General features: G+C 39.3%; 1 pseudogene; it reads left to right on the forward strand.

The window, feature by feature from the left end:
- Positions 1–3,347: 3,347 nt before the first annotated feature.
- LOC123812627 lies at positions 3,348–16,529 on the forward strand (annotated as a pseudogene).
- The last annotated feature ends 5,610 nt before the right edge of the window (positions 16,530–22,139 follow it).

Here is a 22,139-nt window from a genome sequence, read left to right on the forward strand (position 1 = left end):
AGGTTCGTAGCCTAGGAGCGGCAGGCTTTAGCATATAGCCCAGGTGTGCAGTGAGTTATACCATCTAGGTTTCTGGGAGTGCACTCTGTGATGTTCCCACAACAAAATTGCCTAAAACACATTTCACTGGGGAAAGAATGTATCTCCAGGGTTAAACAACACATGACTGTACAATAAAACTAGAAAGAAATAACAAATGTTTAATAACATCTTTCCACCAGAAAATTTTAAAACCTTGTATTAAACAACTCCTGGGTGACCATAGATATATAATCAAAATGACAGAATTTCTAAAAGTAATCATAATGGACACATTACCTTTAAGAACTTAAAAAGTTCATTTAAATCAGTAATAAAAAATGAAACAGTAATCATTGCCCTGGCTGGCGTAGCTCAGTGGATTGAGCGCAGGCTGCAAACCAAAGTGTTGCAGGTTCGATTCCCAGTCAGGTCATATGCCTGGGTTGAAGGCCATGACCCCCAGCAACCGCACATTGATGTTTCTCTCTCTCTCTCTCTTTCTCTCTCCCTTCCCTCTCTAAAAATAAATATATAAAATCTTTAAAAAAAAAGAAACAGTAATCAAAGGTAACTTTCTGGCCTTAAACACTTACATCAATGCAAATAAATCAATTAAATCCCTGATTTAAAATTAACAAGTAAAAGGAATAAAGCATAAGGAAGAAAAATAAAGATAAAGCACAAATTAATGAAGTAGAGAAAATGATATGTTTACCTAAATAAAAATCCTGCTTCTTTTAAACAACATAGATACACTACTAGCTAACCTAAGGAAAAAAAGAGAAAGAATAAACATACAAAATGCAAAGATAACTATTGAAACACAGGAAATTTACAAACTCTTTAGAGGTAGACTGCAGACCTTGAGCAAATAAACTTGAAATGCTAGACAGAGGTACACTCCTTCAGTCTAATAGAGAATCTACAAGAAAGAAAGAAAAATAAAACCAAATCCTATAGTTCATATCATACTTAAGACAAGATATTGAATATATTTGCCTTTAGATGAGGAACAAAACAACTATTCCTCCAAGTGCAGCATGAAACAAAAGTAGGTTACAATTGTTCATATGGAAAATAATACAATAATTACTAAATAATAATATGAGAATAAACTCTGTTTCACATACTCACAATTGTAAACCCTGTTTTGCCCACTCTGTTTTTATTCAGTATTACACTGGATAAAAAGTTCTGTCTGGGAAGTCTGAAACTAAATCAGAAAGTCTAGAGCCCTTTATCAAATGGCAAGTAGCCTCCCAGAGGATCCTAGAACTGGTCTAATCTACTTAAACTCCTGAGATCTGGTCAGACTATGCCAGACTACAAGAAAGGATCACTCATCTGTTAGTCAGTTTCCAGTCAGTGACCAGTGAGAGGCAGCTTCTACCTACCTGATACTGAGAGTCTATTGGATGTCCTGCCAGCTTCCCTGGCTGGCCAGGGGCAGGAAGTGGCAGGTGGGGTGGGGTGGGAGGACCGGTGGTGGTAAGAGAGTGAGAGAGAAAACATGGAGAGTAGAGTCAAGTCAGAGGAAGTAGAGAATCAGGAGCTCATACTCTATAAACGAGCAGCACATGCAGGTGAGGACATTGGCTGTGTTATCAGACTCACTGCACCCTCACTCTGGGTCTGGTAACACAGCCAGTGTCCTCACCTGCATGTGCTGAAGCCCACAGAGAAGGTCAGTAAATGTGCTTCTTTCTGTTCTAAAAGCTGACGATGCTTCTGCTGACATCCACAGGAGATTAACACTTACTGGCTCCCTCAGCAACCACCTGGGTTCAGATCACACCAGGGCTCTGCACGCAGTGGCCATAGGTGAGATGTCATGGATCTTGCCTCTGTTAACCTCTCCCTTGTTCTGATTTTTTCTCTCTAAATGTCCAGCTGTGCCTCTGCTTTCCCACCTCTCTGTCCAGTTAGTTGCTTCTTCCTCTGAATCTCCCCTTCATGTTTCCAAGGTTCTCTGAGCCTGCCCACCTGCCCTCCTGGCTCTGCTGAGGGTCAGATGGCTTGGCTGAGAGGATTGATCTTGTTTTGAGGTGATCTATCTACAAGGCAGAAAGAGCTCATCAGAGACCAGATGATTTCTCAGAATCACCTGGTTAAAATGAGAGGGTTCCAAACTCCTAGATTGAGAAGTCGGTTCCATATCATCCAAGGTCATTATGTTGCTGTGGGCCTCAGTCTGTTTTCTATTTGGTGTTTCATTTTTCTGGGTTTTTTTTTTCTGTCTCTCCCTTTTTTGTTTTGTTTTCTGCCTGCCTTCCACATGTCTTTCATATCCCTCTTTAGATCCTCCCTGCCTTTAATATTTTTCCATGTTCTTTCAATATAAATAGCAGGGCACTGTCCCAGGAGCCAGGAAAATTCTTTGTGGCCTTGAACCACAAAAGGCTTTGAAGATACTAAAAGACCATAATTGGAGTTTTGACTCTATCCCTCTTTAGCTACATGACAAGTCAGGTCACTTACCCTTTCCTGAGACTCCATTTCCCCATCTTTAAGTCGTATTGGAGGAAGCTTTTTAGAGCATGAAGTTCCTCACAGTTGTTGTGAGGAGCAAATGAGAGACTCTAGACCGTGGAGAGTCACAGAAATGGGAGGGATTGTTGTGAATATTGTTTTTCACAATCTATTCTTGTCTCTTCTTATTTCTAACATTCAATTATATCCCTATTTACTTCATCTTCTATTTTCGGCTCATCTGCCTTTTCTTATTTGATCTGCTTCACAATTTATTTCTCTTCTTCCCCATTTGTGCTTTTCTCTCAATCCATTTGCCTCTGTAAATAATTTTCCTGTTTATCTGTGCATTTTTCTTTTCTACTCCTTTGCAAAAAGATAGCTAAGGGGTATCAAAGAGTTGATGAATATATTATAAAATAAGGTCAATAACATGAAGATTCAGTTTTTCCCTTTTTGGTAAGATCTACGGAATAAATACATTTTTTAAAAAGTAGGACAAGGAGTCAGACAGGACTGCAGTTTAATCTGCTGTACAAAAGAATTTCCTGATCCAGAAAATTGACTTGTTTTAAAATCACAGTTTCTGCCCAGGAATTTTCCACAGTAGTGGAATATTGGTTCAAGACATTAAAAGATCTCTTCCAAGATAGGAGGTGCAAATAAAGAAAGAAAAGAAGTAAAGGAGAAGGCAATGAACATGCACTAAGCAATACTATTTGTCAGTCACCTTAAGTATATTATTTTCATTATCATTTAATCTGTACATCAATCAAAAAGTCAGAGAGGGCTCATTGAAAGCAGGGGCAGCCGCTCCAGTCCAAGTCCCTGCAAACTGTGCACATAGTGAAGCAACCATGTCAATGGGACCTACAGTTGGCATTGATCTTGGCACTACCTATTATTGTATGGGTGTCTTCAAGCACAGAAAGGTGGGAATAATTGCCAATGATCAGGGAAACCGACCACCCTAAGTTATGTCACCATTACTGGTACCAAATGATTGATCAGTGATGCTGCAAAGAATCAACTTGCAGTAAGTGCTACCAACACGGTGTTTGATGCCAAATGCTTGATGGGCTGTATATTTGATGATGCTATTGTCCAATCTGATATGAAGCATTGGCCTTTCATGGTGGTGAATGATGCTGGCAAGGTCAAAGTCCAAGTAGAATACAAAGGAGAGACAAAAAATTTCTATCCAGGAAAGGTGTCATCTATGGTTTTGACAAAGATGAAGGAAATCACAGAAGCTTCTTACATCACAGAAGATTCCCTTGAGAATCACCTTCGGAAGACTGTTACCAATGCTGTTGTCACAGTACCTGCCTACTTCAATAACTCTCAGCGCCAGGCTACTAAAGATGCTGGAACTATTGCTGGTTTCAATGTACTTTGAATCATCAATGAGCCAACCGCTGCTGCGAGTGCTTATGGCTTAGACAAAAAGTTTGAAACTAAAAGAAACCCACTGATCTTTGACATGGGATGTGGCACTTCTGATGTGTCAATTCTCACAATTGAAGATGGAATCTTTGAGGTCATATGTATAGTTGGGGACACACACTTGGTGGAAAGGACTTCGACAGAATGGTCAACCATTTCATTGTAGAGTTCAAGCATACACATAAAAAGGACATCAGTGAGAGCAAGAGTTTTTGAGGGCTGTTCATTGCCTTCACTATGAACATGCTAAGCATACTCCCTCTTCCAGCATCCAGGCCAGTATTGAGATTGATTCCCTCTATGAAGGAGTTGACTTTTATACCTCTATCAACCATGCCCGATTTGAAGAATTGAATGCTGGCCTTTTCTGTGGCACGCTGGACCCTGTAGAGAGAACCCTTCAGGATGCCAATCTTGACAAGTCCCAGATCCATGATATTGTCCTGGTGGGTGGCTCTACCTGTATTCCCAAGATTCAGAAACTCCTGCAGGAATTTTTTGATGGAAAAGAGTTGAATAAGAGCATCAACCTTAATGAGGCTGTTGCTTAAGGCGCAGTTGTCCAGACAGCCATCCTCTCTGGAGATAAATCTGAAAATGTTCAAGATATGCTGCTGTTGGATGTCACTCCCACTTCCCGTGGCATTGAGACTGTGGGTGGAGCCTTGACTGTGCTCATCAAGAGCAATACTACATTCCTACCTAGCAGACACAGACCTTCGCTGCCTACGCTGGCAACTGGCCTGGTGTGCTCATTCAGGTTTATGGAGGATTCACACTTTCAGCCTGTGTGAATCTTTTGTTCTGAGGTGGGTCTCTTGTAGACAGCATATCATATTTTGCTGTGTGTAGTGCACACATTTTTGCCCAAATTTTTGAGGGATAAATACGGATGCTAATTTTACATGGGTAGAACTAAAACTGTAGGTGTGCATTACACATAGCAAAATATGGTACATGTGGGTGGTGTTTTCTTGTCTATCCAGCTACCTTATATATTTTGATTGGGGCATTTAATCCATTTACATTTAAGGTTATTATTGATAAGTGTTTGGTCATTGCCATCTTTTCACTTCGTACCTGTGTTCCACCCCCACCCCACCCCAAACCCCCTGCCCTTTCTTCCTCTCTCTCTCTTTCTTCTTAAAGCAGTCCCTTTAGCATTTCTTGTGATACTAGTTTGGTGGAGCTATACTCTCTTATCCTTTTTTTTTTTTTTTTGGTCTGGAAAACTGTTTATTTCTCCTTCTATTTTGAATTAGAGCCTTGCTGAATACTGTAGTCTTGGCTACAGGTCCTTACTTTTCATTACTTGGATTATTTCATGCCAGTCCTTCTGGCTTGTAGTGTTTCCATTGAGAAGTCAGCTGACAGCCTTATCAAAGCTCCCTTGCATGTTACTAGCTATTTCTCCTTTGTTGCCTTTAGGAGTCTCCTTTTGTCTTTAAATTTTTCCGTTTTTATTGTGAAGTGTTTTGGAGTGGGCCTCTTTGGGTTCATCTTGATTGGGGCCCTCTGTGCTTCCTGAACTTGTGTAACTTTTTCCTTCACCAGGTTAGGAAAGTTTTCTGTCTTATTTTTTCAAACAGGTTTTCTATCTATTGCTCATCTCTTCTCCTTCTGGTAGCCCTGTGATATGGGTATTGTTACATTTCATGTTGTCCCAAAACTCCCTTAAACTATCTTCATTTTTTGTTTGTTTTATTGCTCTGGCTGGGTGCTTTTTCTCTTTGTCTTCCAGCTCACTAATGTCATCCTCTGCTTCATCTAGCCTGCTTTTAATAGCTTCCAGTGTATTCTCCATTTCAGATATTGTATTTGCACCTGGTTCTTATTCATAGTTTCTATGTCCTTTTCATGCTGATGTAGTTCCCAGTATTTTTCTTGTAGTTTTAAGTTCCTTGGGCATCTTTATAAGCATTACTTTGAAGTCTATTTCTGATAAGTTGCTTGTCTCAATTTCATTTAGCTCTTTTTTCTGGGGATTCCTGCTTTCCTTTTGATTGCAGTTGTGTTCCTTGTCTTCTCATTTTAGGTGACTCTTTTTGTTTGTTTCTATGTATTAGATTGATCTGCTTTGACTTCCTGTCTTCATCGTGTGGCTTTCTGTGGTAGGAGTCCTGTGGGTCTCAGTGGTGCAGTGTCCTTGATCTCCTGTGCTGTTGTACAGGTGCTGACAGAACAAAGGAAACAGCACAGAAAACAAAATCCACACCAGCAACTCCCCTCCCCACAACAACAGCAATATCATTGACAAATGAGCAGAGATTAATAAAAGTAGAAAGTAAATAAGAATATTATAAGGAAAGTAAAACAGAATATGATACGACTAAGAAAGAAAAATGATTTTGAGAGGGTAGAGGGAGGAGAAATAATAACAGTAGGGAATAGAAACAAGGTGAAGAAAGGGAAATATAAAATCTAAAGCATAAATAAGAAAGGGAAGAAAGAAGGCAAAATGGAGTAAGACAAAGAGAATAAAATATGAGATTTGAAATAAAAAAAGATAGTGAACTAATAGGAACAAAATTGAAGAAAAAGAAAAAATATTTAAAAGCTATGCAAAAGAAAAAACCTTGTAAACAATGAAGAAGAATGAGGTGGAATTCAAGTCAGCAAAGTCCAGTGCTTGGCTGCAGGCCTCTCCTTCTAGACTTGAGTCTGGCAATGTCAGACATCATCCCCATCTAGCTCTAGGCAGCCTGTTTGTGACTGCAAGCAACCCACAGTCTGTGGCTGTCTTCAGGCTTGGCTGCATCTGGGATGGTCCTCACTGTTCTGCTCTGACGGCTTTTTACCAGCACAAGGCCCACCGGAGTGTCATCCAAGTCTGAAAACACCACAGTTATCGCCTCCACCTGCCTCTGTGGTCCTGCCATTAGTCTTAGTCTTGCCGCTGGCTCGTCTCTTTTTGAGGGGGTTTCTGGTGCAATTGGAAGGATGGGGCCCCTGGATCTCCCCCTTGGAGGTGTTGTTTAGACTTCAGGGAAGTTGGTGGGTTTGTTCCCCCACCCTTGCACCACATGTCTTGGCCTGTCCCAGATTATTTCCAATAATGTATAGTTTTTAATGAGTTAGCTGTCCGTTTCATGTGAGGGGCCAATCTGTGTAAAAAGGTCAGCTCTTTCCTGCCTGGCTCTGTTTGAGAGCAGAAGCTGGGCAGGGCCCTGAATTCCCTTTGCTGAGCCAATTTCTGCACTCTCTGCCCAGCTGGTTTCAGTGGAATAGGGCTTGAGGAACCAGCGTGTCTTGTCACAGCTGAGAAAAGTTCAGAAATGCCCCCTTGATGGCTCTCTTTTCATTCCTCGGAAACTACGTGCCCAGCAGGGGGCTCCGGAGTCTGACTGGACTGTTCTGCTGGAGGGCATGGGTATGCTTTTCCCTTCCCTAGTCTGGGGTGGAGGAGAGGGTCTGCCTGGCTGCAAAGAATCTGGTGCTTAACTCTTGCCTAACTCCCGGCCCACTGCTAGTTGAGCTAGGAGGGGCCCAGCAAACCCCTTGTTGCACAACTCTCTGAACTCCCTGCCCAGATGGATTCAGTGGAAACAAATTGCACTTTCCATCTGGTCTCTTTGCTGGAAGAGCAGCTGTGTGTGGGGTCTTTGCCCAGCCACTTTTCAGTTCCTTTTTTAAAAGACTCTTTGCAGTACCCATACTGCAGTGCTAAGTAGCTGTCTGGTTCTCTGAGCATACCCCCTCTCCTAAGCTAAATGTCTCTCATGGTCAGGGCTGACTGCAGCCTGCTGGTGCCTCTGGCAGCCCCAGGTGCGGCAACCTGATCGTTTTAGGAGATTGAGTCCCTTTTTGGAATTCTCTAGGTTGGTGCTACCATTATGGACATACTAGTCACTGTGTGTATGTATAGCCTAGGTCTCCCATATTCCTGTATCCTCACAAGTCTCTCCCAGTTAGGGTTGGGGATCCCTGTGTGGGACTAGGGCTACCTGTTCCAAGACAGGAGGGAGCTCCTAAGCCATAATTTCTATCTGGTCTTTCTGCTGCTGCAGGTGCCACATACAGGCTTTTTCCCTTTCAACTTATAACATCTGCTTACCAGAGTACAAAGTGTCTTCTCTACTCCTTGGCTTCAAAACTTCATATCAGCTAAGATTCCATTGATTGTTGAGGTTTACTGTGAGAAGATCAGCCGAAAGTCCGAGTGAAGGCAAGAGCAAGTGGATTCAGATTCCACCTATTCGGCCACCATCTTCAACCCTCTATTTCAGCTTTTTTTGAGTTTCCTATTCTTGCATCTGTTTAGGGGGTCAGTCTTTATTTCTCTTAATTTTAACCTCTAAGGAAATCGTCTCAGAGTATGGTTGTCTGAGGTTCATATGTCTAAGAATTACTAAATTTGATGGACTTTGGTTAATTATACCAAGAATTTAACCCTTCTAAATCCTTCTTAATCCTTCAAGATAGATGTTTTGAGACATCTCAAGATACTTTGGGCCAAAACCATTCTCACTTTCTCAATCGGTAATTAATTTCCTTTTTTTAAAAAGGTTTTATTTATTTTTAGAGAGGGGAAGGGAGGGAGAGAAACATCAATTGTATGGTTGCCTCTGGAGTGCCCCCTAATGAGGACCTGGCCTGCAACCCAGGCATGTGCCCTGTCTGGACATCGAACCAGCGACCCTTTAGTTCACAGGCCAGCACTCAATCTACTGAGCCACATTAACCGGGGTGGTAATTAATTTCTTAGAGATAATTTTTAAAATAGTTGAATCCATTCACATTTAGTAAACTTATATAGCCCTATGTATCAGGCACTTTTCCAAAAACTTCACAAGTATTGGCTCATTTAATTCTCATAATAATTCAAGAATGTAGGTACTGTCATTATTATTCTCATCTAGAGATGAGGAAACTCAGGCATGTAAATTTAAATCACCTAAGTGTACACAGTTGGTAAGTGGAGGAGCCAGAATTTGAATCCAGATCATTGGATTCCAGGGTCTGTATTCTTAAAGGAACCTTATATTAAAAGGAATTAACATTTTTAAAGCTTTTGTTACATACTACAAAACTGCTTCACAGTCAAGAGTGGAGTACCATTTAACCAGTCAGCTCTGATGTTATAGTTGTTGTTTTTTTTAATTTAATGGGTCAGAAATGGTATCTAATTATTTTAAAACTGTCTTTTATTACTAATGAGTCTGAATGCTTTTGGATGGTTTTACAACTTCTATAAACTAGGGGTTTTTTTTCCTTATATTTTAAATAATCTTGGTGTTTTGATGAGCTCTTTACATAATAAATTTAATATATCATTGCCTCTTGTATTTGCATCTATTTCAAATCAATTACTTGTTAAAAACAGGTAAGATATCTTTTGTTGTTGCTGTTGTACCCAATTTTTCTGTGTAATGTATTGAAATCTGTCTTTCTCTTTATGATTTCTTGTATAACTTAGACAAAGGCCGAAAACCTGAATTCTTATAATGATTGTGTAGATAATGCAATGGGGTGACAACTGGGAATCTTGAGACTGGGAAGGATTTGAGGCTTGTCCAAATAGGGAAATCATCGTTAAACTGCAATTAGTTGTTGATGAGAATAGGCACAGTGCAGTAAGATCCTTAGATTGTTTTTTCCTAAGAAGCTAGAATCTAGATTTTTCTGTGAGATATTCTTCAGAGGAAATATTGCAGGCTTAATAAAATACATCTGCGCAGGCCAGAGGGCTGATGTTTTATCATCTTTGAATCAGAAGTTCCCTTTCATTCAAAATTCAATTCTATTCCAATTTTTCTGTTGGTTTTAAAATTTATTCAAAATTTTTACACTACTGGGCCATAATAAAGAAGGAAATCTTACCCTTTGCAACAGCATGGATGGACCTGGAGAGCATTATGCTTAGTAAAATAAGCCAGTCAGAGAAAGACAAATACCATATGGTTTCACTCATATGTGGAATCTAATAAACAAAATGAACTAACAAGTAAAACAGAAACAGACCCATAGATAGAGAGCAGGCTGACAGCTGTAGGGGAGGGGGCTTACAGGTGGAGGGATTGAGCAAAAAAGAAAAAAAGAGAAAAAACTCATGGATATGGACAACATTGTGGTGAATCACCAGATGCTGATAGGGATTTGGGGGATGGGAAGAGGGTATGAGGGGACAAATGCTGATGGACAGAGACTTGATGGGGTGGGGAATGCACAGTGCAGAGCACAGATGATGTGTGTAGAACTGTGCACCTGAAACCTGGGTAATTTTATTAACCAGTGTCACCCAATAACTTCAATAAAAAGGAAAAAAATTATACAACTATAATTAGACTGTGGTGCCAAGCATCTAGATGCTTTCTTAAAACAAACTAAAGGAAGGAGATTAATTTACATTTTTCAGTTCTTCTCCCTTGTCCTCAAGTTTTTCTCTTTCCTTTTTGGAATGCAAAAGGATCAAGGAAATAATGATGAAATATTAAATATTATGATGGTGGTTTCTCTAATTTTAAAGGAACTATTGTCTCTTTTTCTCTGTATGATGGCCTTGTATTGAATGCTTTCATATTCTGATTAATAGAATGTAATTTGCTTGTTCATTTGAAATTAAGGCAGAAGAGTCCATAGATAAATTGGAGTTTAAAACTCCTCAAAAGCTAAATAAAAAGGGGGAAATACACAAAGCAATGCAAATATTTCAAAGAGGAATAAATAATCTAATCATGTATTAAATATCGCAATTTTATAAACATGAATTTCAGTCAGATTTCAGTTAATGGGTTATATCGTTAGAGAGTGATCACCAAAAGTCACCCTGTTTAAATATTCATTTACTTACTCAAAAATTATTAACCAAAAGCTTGCTCTTTACTTAAAATCCAGTACATATTTTTGTTATTGTTCCCTCACTATTTTGGCCCTGGGATTAATTCTATGCTAATGAATACAAACATTTAAACAAGAATTATACCAGAACCAATGAATTCTTGATATAAAGTTACTCTCAATAATTAATTCCATAACCTAAATTCATTCTTTGATCAGTTTTCTAGTATAGTACTTAAAATATCTCAGATTTTGCCATGTGAATAAAAATACTGAACATATTTTGATCCAGACTAATTCACTTATGTTTAATTTATCACTACAGTTCTATCAGCCTTTTGTCCAAATAAACTTTTACTGTAATAGTTTCTGCTACTGTCAGTTTTCTTTTGTGGGTATTATTTTTTTATCCAGTCCCATTTTCCCAGGTAAAAATTTGTAGATCTAAATCTTACCACATACAGTTTTACCTATTTTCAGTTTTATTTTGTATTTATTATTTATATCAGTTACACTTAGAATTTATTTCTTAGCTAATCCATGATAAAATTATCAAGTATCTCAGTATTGGTCTATTGCCAAGAATTACCTATTATAAAGCAATTTAATCTTTCTGGTTATTTTGGGGGCTTTGTATAAATTGTCCATAGCACTTGGGGCTCAAAGAGCAAATTATGACATCAAAAAACTTACTTCTTAAAAAATTAAGCTATTTTTCACTAAATGCACCGGGGGATGCTAGGTTATTGGGGAAAGTGTTGCTGAGGATGTGGCATAGGATCTGCATCACAGAGATGAGAGAATTCACCGGGTGCTAACGGGGGTGAAGGACATTACACAGAAAATGACCAGCATATGTAAAAGCATACAAGCATGGAGGCAAGAAGTAGAGTGTGTGCGCAGTAAGCACCAAATAAAAATGGAAAGAACAGATTAATGGATTTGTGTATGGTAAATAACTGGAGTATAGTGTGCATAAAAGGGATCAAAAAGGTTGAGATGAGAGAATAAAAGGCTGACTGGATATGGAGGTGAATGAGGGAGAAGAGGAAGAGGTCACCCAGTCTCCCAGTTCAATGGGTAGATATATCTCATGCTATTAAACAAGAGAGCAAACACAGAAGGAAGCATAGGCTTTAGTCCACTCTTTGCTTTTAGGCCATTTTGAGCTGAAATGAGACCTCATGCACAGGAATCTGTCCTGTTTTCAAAGACCAGAGAAAATATTTTTTTCATTACTCATTTGGTCAGTCACTTTGAGGTGGTTTTAAATCCTTTATTAAATAAAGTATTCATTTTGTCTAACCTAATACTCTTGTTGCACCTACCTCCATTTCCCACTGTTCTGTCCTGTGAGATCTGGGGAACAGCTAGTCATCATATTTGAATAGGGCTATTTCTCAGAATATTCTTTCTAAACCTCTTAAATCTTGCTTTTCAGTGTTCTGATTCAACTCTTTTTCTAATATATAATTCTTTGTTTCAGGGATGATTTGATCAGCCTGTTGGCCAGGGGTATTATATACATTGAGTTTTTTTAAATGTATGTGCTTATTTAGTTCTTGTTAGCTTAGGTAGCTAATTATAAGTAAAGTGAGGGAGTAAAGGGAATCAGACAGTAAATATCATAAACTAGAGAGCTGAATCCAATAATAAGCCTGTTTCACCAGGAAGTTGCAGCATTCATAGACTCCCCAGGGGACCACTGCATCCTCTTCTTTGGGACCTAATCCCCAAAGCGGGCAGGAAGGATTGTGAATGGCCATCACCCAGGATTACTGAGAGGGAGGAGGAAAACAGCAGGGGGAACTTCTCTGCTGGGTGCATGCGTAGTAGAAGCAAAGATGGCTCAAGGGAAGTCCTTCTACTTTGAGGCATGCACAATAGGAGCCAACATGGTGACCAAAAGGGGGAGGTCTCTAGCCTGGGAAAAGGATTGGAATGGATAAGTGACTCAGAACTCTGGAGGGCCAGGACATGAACTGGTTATGGAGAGGGCCCAGCACAAGCCCTTGAAGGACTGGGAAATTGATTGGTTAGTTTGAAAGAGTGCCTGGTTCTTCCAAATGAGATAATATAATCAGAGCCTAACAAAGGCTGTAGCTCAGTAACGCATTCATTCATACATTTGCACACTCATGCATGCTCTCTCTATAGCAGCCATGCAAGGTCTGGGTACGGCAACACAGCGTCAGTTGGAGCACAGCCTGGAACAGATGCCAAGCTAGCTGGATGGGGCAGAGACTGAACTGGACTAAGCTTTGGCATGGACTGAACCAATGGCATAGAATTTCTGAACCCTGGCCCTACTTCTGGGCTTGATTAAAAGAAGGCTGGACTTCTTCCACAGTGGGATGGAGGGACATAAGACACCAAGAAGTTGAAGGCAGTCTTTTATTTCTAGCCCAATAAACCTTACCAGTACACCTTATCCTATGCCTGGATCCCTGAAATGCTTTTCTTGCAACTCCATGAGAGGACCCTGTTTCCACCAGCAACATCATTATTCTTTTCTTCATGTCACCAATCATTTTTTTCTTTAGTTGTTTCTTTTTATATTTCTTGAAACTTTGAAGATAATGAGGAAATAAGGATAGCAAGACATGGTAAAAGGGCTGTGAATATTTAGCCTGAGGAAAAAGATTAACATGGCTAATAAATGTATTTAAATCTCAAAGGGATGTCCTCCTCTCCCCATAATAAACCTTTCTTTACCGTGAGTTAAATTTAAAGAATGAGGAAGATAACTATAAGGAAATGTGGCTTATAACATTTGCAGTATATGCGTGTGTGTATTTCTCACTAAAGGAGACATTAATGAATAGTAAGTATACCTACAGGAGGTAGTGGTATCTCTGCCCTAGACACCCTGGTTTAGTGGAAAAGGTATTCTAAGGACTTAAAAGGCCTGGTCTGAGTCTCATCAGTCTAATTTACTAACTATATAACCTTGGACTATAACTCTAGCACTCTGAGCCTCAATTTCCTCATCTGTGAAATAGAGATATCTACTCCATTGGATTTTTTGTAAGAGTTACTGTATTTTTAGGACTATAACACACCTAGGTTTTAGAGGAGGAAAATAGGAAAAAAAATTTGAAGCAAAAATGTGGTCAAATATTTAATAACCTGTGATGCAGCTCCACCCCCCCACCCACAGCGATCCAGGTAAGCTACATTCAGACTATAAGATGCACCCCCCTTTCCTCCCAGACCTAGGGGGGCATCTTAAGTCTGAAAATATGGTAAATGGGATAATATAATTATAAACTATAAATTACTATAAATGAGTGAAGAAGTTTTATCTGAGTAGCTTTTCAGTGGGACTAGTTGAGAGATTTCTTGTGAGGGATTACAGTCTAATGGGGGCACCGTATCTTTCAGAGAAGACCCCAACATCAGATGTCCTCTCTGCAGTAGCTCATCCTCAGGCTCCATGAGATTTCCTTACCTGTTGTGGTGATTTGGTGACAAACAGGTCATCTCCAGCCATAGCAACAGAATGAGGTAAGACATGGTTTCCACAAGATTGTCCCATTTTATGTATGTGCCATAATACTTGTAACCAGTGTCTAACTCAGGGTACTTAGGTTATTTCTAGAGTGAAGTGGGACCAGAAGTATTTTCTATAACATCAGTCCCTCCTAATGAGAGAAGATGAGGTAGAATTTCTGGCCTGCCTATAGATTGAGGTAGAAACACAAAAAGGCAGAAATTCATCCTACTCCTAGAAATATCTTCTGCAAATAATGAAAATTCTGCTCTTTCTTCTTCACTCCAGTGGTGTGCGGGAGCCAGTTGGTACTACTCCTCAGGAGTCAATTACTCAATTTTCAAGAATTTTAAGAACTGGTTGTTAAACACAGCTGGTATAAACAAATTATGTAAACTTACTACTAAATGAATTATCTTACAAAACAAAGATAATACTCAAAATTCATCACTTCCTAAGGTTGTTTTTTGCTACAGGTTAATACTATCTATACTTTCAAAGTTATTTATACCTATTATAATCATATGGTTAGAAAAACCATAATAGTGACTTTATGTATGTCCCTTCCTAACTCCACACTTAATGGCGTCACATTACCAGCTTGAAATAGGTCATGGTGGGAGTATTTATCCCATGGAGACTGACAATGCTACAATCTGGGGCACCTCCCAGAGTCATCTGTTAAACACTGACCAACGCACCATCCTTTAATCCATTTGTCAAATGCTTTGGTTAGTACTTGCAGGGCATTCAAAGTCTGAAGCTGTGGAGGCAGTTGGCAATGCAGCTTCTTGGAATCAGATTCTGCAAATTTGAGTTCAAATCTTCACTATTTACTCACCCTGTGATATTGGAAAAATTACTGACCCTTTCTGTGTATCTGTAAAATGAGAATAAAAGAAAGACTACCTACCCCATAGTATTGCTTTGAACAATCAATGCCTAACACAATGGATGTATTATGATTATTTTTAGATAAAATTTTAAATTATGACATGGAAGCCTCTTTCTAGTCTTATTATACTAATGATTTTTAAAATCAGATACCACTGGTAAATTTTATCAAATACCTTAACATTTCATTAAGGATTTTTCACATATGACATATTAATGTGGTGAGTTATATTGGTAGAATTCCTAATATAAGAACAACTTTAAGTCCCTGGAATGAATATCACGTGGTCATTGTGCTCTATGTTCTTCTTTTTTCTTTTATTCTCTTTTCTTTTCTCTTTCTTTCTTCCTTTGAATGTATTGGGGTGACATTGGTTCACAGAACCATACAGGTTTCAAGTGTGCAGCTCATCAAAACCTCACCTGTACAATACACTGTGCACTCACCACCCCAAGCAGTCTCTTTCTGTTGCCCCTTTTCCCCGCTTTCCCAACATCCACTTACCACCCACCACCCTTTCCCTCTGGCTATCACCACACTGATATATGGGGGTTTTTTGTTTGTTTAATCCTTTTACCTTCTTTCTTGCAGCCCCCCAAACCCCCTCCCCTCTGACAGCTGTAGATCTGTTCCCTGTGTTCATGCGTCTGTTTCTATTTTGTTTACCAGTTTATTTTATTCACTAACTTCCACATATAGCCCTGGCTGGTGTGGCTCAGTGGACTGAGAGTGGGCCTGCAAACCCAAAGGTTGTGTGTTTGATTCCCTGTCAGGGCTCATGTCTGGGTTGAGGGCCAGGTCCCCAGTTAGGGGCGTGCAAGAGGCAACTGACTGATGTATCTCTCATACATGGATGTTTCTCTTCCTCTCTTTCTCCCTCCCTTAACTGTTTCTCTAAAAATAAATAAGTAAAGTCTTTTTTAAAATTCCACATGTAAGTGAAATCATATGGTATTGTCTTTCTCCAACTGGTTTATCTCACTTAGCGTAATTATCTCCAGGTCTAGCCATACTATTGCAAAAGGTAAGATTTCCTTTTTTTGCTGGGGGAGGCAACTAGTATTCCATTGTGTAAATGTACCACAGCTTTTTACCTGTTCATCTACTGATTGGCATTTGAGCTCTTTCCAGATCTTGGCTATTGTAAATAAGGTAAATAATGCTGCAATGAACACAGTGTTTCAAATTAGTATTCCGGGTTTCTTCAGATATATTCCCAGAAGTGGGATCCCTGGGTCAAAAGGCAGATCCATTTTTAGTTTTTTGAGATAACTTCATGCTGTTTTCCACACTATTCTTATTATGCTGATGGAGTTCATTAGCTTATAATTTATTTAGCCTATTTCATCATTATAAATAAGTTATCTTCACAGTTTTTTTTTGTGTACTTTTGCAGGTTTTAGTGTCAATGGCTTGATGACTTTGTAAAAGTAATCAGGAAGCTTGTTTTTTCCGTTCTTATAAACAGTTTCAGAAGCCTTCAACAATATCTGATTGCTGCAAGTTTGGAAAGAACTTGTGGAACTGTCAGGACTGGAGCCCTTTGTCAACTTTCTCTAGTTTAATAGTTCTCAAACTTGGCCGCGCTTTGGAATCATCTGGGGAGGTTTTTAGACTCCTGATGCTGATGCCTGAGTCCCTCTGAATACATTCTGTTTTGGTTAGTCTGGTATGCAGCCTCGGAATGGGGGCATATTCAAACTCTTCAAGTACGATAGTATGAAGCTGAGGTTCAGAACTACTGCATTTCTTTTATTTCTCTAAGGATATTAGTTTAATTTTGGTTTCTATCTTTTCTTTAATGAATTTTAGCAATGTCTATTTACCTGGAAAGTTATCTTCTAGACTTTCAAATTGATTGTCATAAGATTTCACAAAGTACTGTTGCATATTTTATTTTTATTTTCTTTGTGGCTGTGATTATTTCACTTTTTATTTGTTCTTTTTTATTCAGTTTACTGGGGTAACACTGTTTAATAACATTATATAATGTTCAGTGTACAAGATTATAATTCAACTTCTGGTACTCTACTGTGTGCTTCTCACCCAAAGTCTAGTTTCCTTCCATTACCATATATTTGATCATCTTTATCCACTTCACCCTTCTCCCTCCCTTTTTCCCTTCTGGTAACTACCATTCTGTTGTCTGTGTCTTTGAGTTTGTTTTTGTTTGTTGTGTTAGTTTGTTCATTTTTGTCTTATGGTCCACCTAGGAGTGAAATCATACAGCTTTTGTCCTTTTCCATCTGACTTATTTCACTTAGCATAATACTCTCAAGATCCACCCATGTTGTCACAAATGGCAGTATTTCATCTTTTTATAGCAGAGTAGTGCTCCATTGTGTGTGTGTGTGTGTGTGTGTGTGTGTGTGTGTGTAGGCACATCTTTATCCAATCATCTATCAGTGGACACTTAGGTTTACATTTTTTATTTGTAATTGGTATGTTCGTGCTTCCTTCCTCCACCTCATTTGTGGTTATTGTTATGAGATAAATAGTAGCTTGTCTATTTTATCGGGGTTTTAAAAGCCTAGTTCTCCAATCTAGGGCACATGCCTGGGTTTCCGGCCAGGTACCCAGTGTGGGGCACACAAGAGGCAACCACATACTGATGTTTCTCTTCCTCTCTTTTTCCCTCCCTTCCCCTCTCTAAAATAAATAAATAAAATCTTTAAAACAATAAAATAAAGGCCCAGTTATTGAATTTATTTATTAACTTTTTCCTATTTTTGTATTTAATAATTTCTTTATGATCTTTATATATTTTCCATTTCTGGTCCTCCTTAGGTTAATTTTGTGTATCTGCTTCAGGCCTCTTGAGTTGTTTCATTTTTATTTATTTCATGTATCACCATGCCTTTCTGTTAAGTAATAAAAAGTATTTCAGGGACTTCCAGCCAAGATGGAGGCATAGGTAGACACACTGTGCCTCCCCTCAAAACCAAAATAAGGACAAAAATTTAGAAACAAAATAACAACCAGAACTGACAGAAAATTGAACTGTATGGAAGTCCGATAACCAAGGAGTTAAAATAGACACATTCATCCAGACCGGTAGGTGGGGCAGAGTCAGACAGCCGGGTGGAGAGGGGTCCCAGCACAAAAAGCAGTGGCACTGGGCTTGTAGGCATCCCAGGCACGCAAGACTGCAGCAGACAGACCCTGGGCACACAGGTGGCGGCTGGCAGAACCCAGGCTCAGGGTGGCAGCAGGCAGATCCAGCAAGGTGGCAATTGTGAAGCGAGGTACAGTGCGCAAGGTGGCTGGCTGACCAGGCGGCCCCACATTCACACACAGATAAACCAGGCAAAACTGGGCAGCGAAACAGGGCGCGAAGCACAGGGTCCCAGTGTGGTGAAATAGAACCTCGGGTCACTGATTGAAAACACCTGTGGGGACTGAGGCACAGGGAGAGACTCTCAGCCTTACAGGAGAGTTCGTTGAAGAGACCTACAGGATCCTGGAATGTACACAGGCCCACCCACACAGGAATCAGCGCCAGAAGGGCCCAGTTTTCTTGGGGGAAGCAGTTTGCTTGGGGGAAGCGGCAGAGGTGATTGGGATCCAACAGAGAGCGGAGTGGGAGCCATTGTTTCCTCTTAGACCCCGCCCCCACATACAGCATCACAACCCAGTGACTGGGTTGCCCCGCCCTGGTGAACACCTAAGGCTCCGCCCCTCATATGTAACAGGTGTGACAAGACAAAAAAAAATGGTCCAAACAGAAGAACAGATCAAAGCTCCAAAGCAATACCACTAAGGGACAAAGAGATAGCCAACCTATTAGGTGCACAGTTCAAAGCACTGGTGATCAGGATGCTCACAGAATTGGCTGAATTTGGTTGCAAATTAGATGAAAAAATGAAGGCTATACTAGCTGAAATGAAGGAAAATGCACAGGGAACCAATAGTGATGGGAAGAAAACGGGGACTCAAATCAATGGAATGGACCAGAAGGAAGAAAAAAAACATACAATCAGAAAAGAACGAAGAAACAAGAATTCAAAAAAATGAGGAGAGGCTTAGGAACCTCCAAGACATCTTTAAACGTTCCAACATCTGAATTATAGGGGTACCAGAAGGAGAAGAGGAAGAGCAACAAGTGGAAGTTATTTGTGCAAATAATAAAGGAGAACTTCCCCAATATGGCAAAGGAAATAGACTTCTAGGAAGTCCAGGAAGCTCAGAGAGTCCCAAAAAGCTGGACTCAAGGAAGAACACACCAAGGCACATCATAATTACATTACCCAAGATAAAAATGAAGGAGAGAATCCTAGAAGCAGCAAGAGAGGAGGAGACAGTCACCTACAAAGGAGTTCCCATTAGACTGCCAGCTGATTTCTCAAAAGAAACCTTGCAGGCAAGAAGGGGCTGGAAAGAAGTATTCCAAGTCATGAAAGGCAAGGACCTCCATCCAAGATTGCTCTATCTAGCAAAACATTCATTTAGAATGGAAGGGCAGATAAAGTGCTTCTCAGATAAGGTCAAGTTAAAGGAGTTCATCATCACCAAGCCTTTATTATATGAAATGTTAAAGGGACTTATCTAAGAAAAAGAAGATAAAGAACATGTATAGTAAAATGACAGCAAACTCACAATTATTAAAAACCACACCTAAAACAAAAACAAGAACAAACTAAGCAAACAACTAGAACAGGAAGAGAACCACGGAAATGGAGATCACATGGAGAGTGGGAGTGGGGAGTGGGAGGAGGAGAGAGGGGGAAAAGGTACAGAGAATAAGTAGCATAGATGGTAGGTAGAAAATAGACAGGGGGAGGGCAAGAACAGTATGGGAAATGTAGAAGCTAAAGAACTTATGACACATGGACATGAGCTAAAGGGGGGAATGTGGGTGGGAGAGGGTGTTCAGGGGGGAGGGGAATGAAGGGGGGAAATGGGACAACTGTAATAGCATAATCAATAAAATATATTTTAAAAAGTATTTCAGGCTATTAATGTTTCCTATAACAAATAACTGTGTAGTATTTATTAATATATACTACTTACTACTTCTATTATCAGTTTTTTAGATAGTCTATAATTGCTGCTTTAACTTCCTTTTTGATCTAAAAGTTATTTTCAGAGGGCTTTTTGTGTTATCAGTTTCTAAGTGGACAGGCTTATTTTTATAACCATGCCTAATTCTGTTGTTGTCACAGACTTGCTTCTGTATGAACTGGACAATCTTTCTAAATCATCTGCTTGATTGTAATTGAACATACGTAACACCACGCACTTACAAAAGGAAAAGCAACTGATATATTCAATTTAATAAACCGAAAAACAAGTGGCACGAACTGCCATTCCATCCCAGGCAGATTGATCTTTTAGCTTGAGCTGCCTTCTAGGGAAGGAAGTATTTGGGACTCAGCGCCCCAGAATCCCAGGTATGTGATCAGGTTTAAGTCTTCTTTCATTGCTTTTTTCACTCTAAGATCATTGCATTAAGCAAGAGTCAGCAAACTTTCTGTAAAGGGCCCAGACAGTAAGTATTTTAGGCTTTGTGTGTTGTGTTACTAACATTGCCAGGAACACACTTATAATAAAAAATTGTTCATTGTTTTGAAAATCATATTTAAATGGGCATGTTATATTTTTATTTGCTAAATCTGACAACCATATTTGCAGGCTATATAATCTCTGTGCCCACTACTTAGCTCTGCTACTGTAGTGGGAAAACAAACACAAATAATACATAAGCAAATGGGTGTGACTATATTCCAATTAAACTTTAGTAAAAGTCAGTGGACTATATTTGGCTTGAGAGCCATGGTGTTTGTCCACCCCTGCATTAGACCAGTAGATTTCAATGATTAACATGCATCAGGATCACACGGAGGGATTTCTGGGCCCTGCTCCAGAGTTTATGATTCCGCAGATCTAGGGTGAAGCCCAACACCCTGTGTTTCTATCAAGTTCCCAGGTGATGCTGCTACTGCTGGTCTGTGGACCGCACTTTGAGTAACACTGCATTAGGAAAAGATGACTATTAATTTTTTATTCCTCAAACCCACTCAGAAGAATGTAAACTTATTTCTTATTATTCATTTAAGATTTCAATAATCCCATGAGTCAAAAATTTTAAGTGCTGAAATTTAAATATTCACATGGCCAGATCTTCCTGACCAGCAGGGCTTCCCTAACACATATGAGTTAATTACCAAAAGTTACTCCCCCTCAGGGAAGGATTAGAAAAAGGCAGAACTTCCACTGAGTTTACACAGCCCCTCACCAAGGGGCACAGCCTAGTGAATGGAGCACAGGCTGGATTTCCGCATTCACTCTCCTTCCAGCAGTCTTCCGGCCATGCACCAACTACAGGACACCCCTGGTGGCCGGCTGATCAGAAGAATGTTATCTACAACTTACCCAAACAATACATTCTAAATGTAAAATATTCAGCAAGAGTTTACACCTTTTCTCAAAGTAAAAACAACAAACACTATTTTTTCCCCTTGGATGTTACATCCTTTTTTCAGCTTTATTGGGATATAATTGAAAAATTTGTAAGGTATTTAATGAGTACACTGTGATGATAAATAATATTACTAAGAAAAATTCCACAAACTGACCCCTATAATCTTTTTCTTATACCTCAAGAGGAGAAAATAAACATAGTTTCAAGAAATCTCCTTTATATAGAAATTTAAGAATTTTAATGCCTATAGTGTGGTGAATATATTCTGCACTGTTTGGCTTTTTGAAGTTTTTTTTACATCTAATATATCAACACTCTACTGTATCAACACTATTTTGCAAATGTTCCATAACCCTTCAAAAGTGTACATTCCCTCTATAGAGGTGATAGAGTTTGAAATATATCTGCTTATAAATGTGTACTTGTTAATATTATCCATATGTTATATGGATTCTCTATATTGTTACTCATTCCCTTGATCTAATGACTTGGGATATAGTATAACCCCCATGAGGTCATGGAAGAAGTTCTAATGCATGATTTTATATCTATATCCTTGGCCTTTAGCACAATACATGGAACATGGTAAGCAATCATTTAATTTTTTTATATTATTT

This window comes from Phyllostomus hastatus, unplaced genomic scaffold (assembly GCF_019186645.2).
Source record: "Phyllostomus hastatus isolate PE091 unplaced genomic scaffold, TTU_PhHast_1.1 phas_scaffold_93, whole genome shotgun sequence".
Classification (NCBI taxonomy): Eukaryota; Metazoa; Chordata; class Mammalia; order Chiroptera; family Phyllostomidae; genus Phyllostomus; species Phyllostomus hastatus.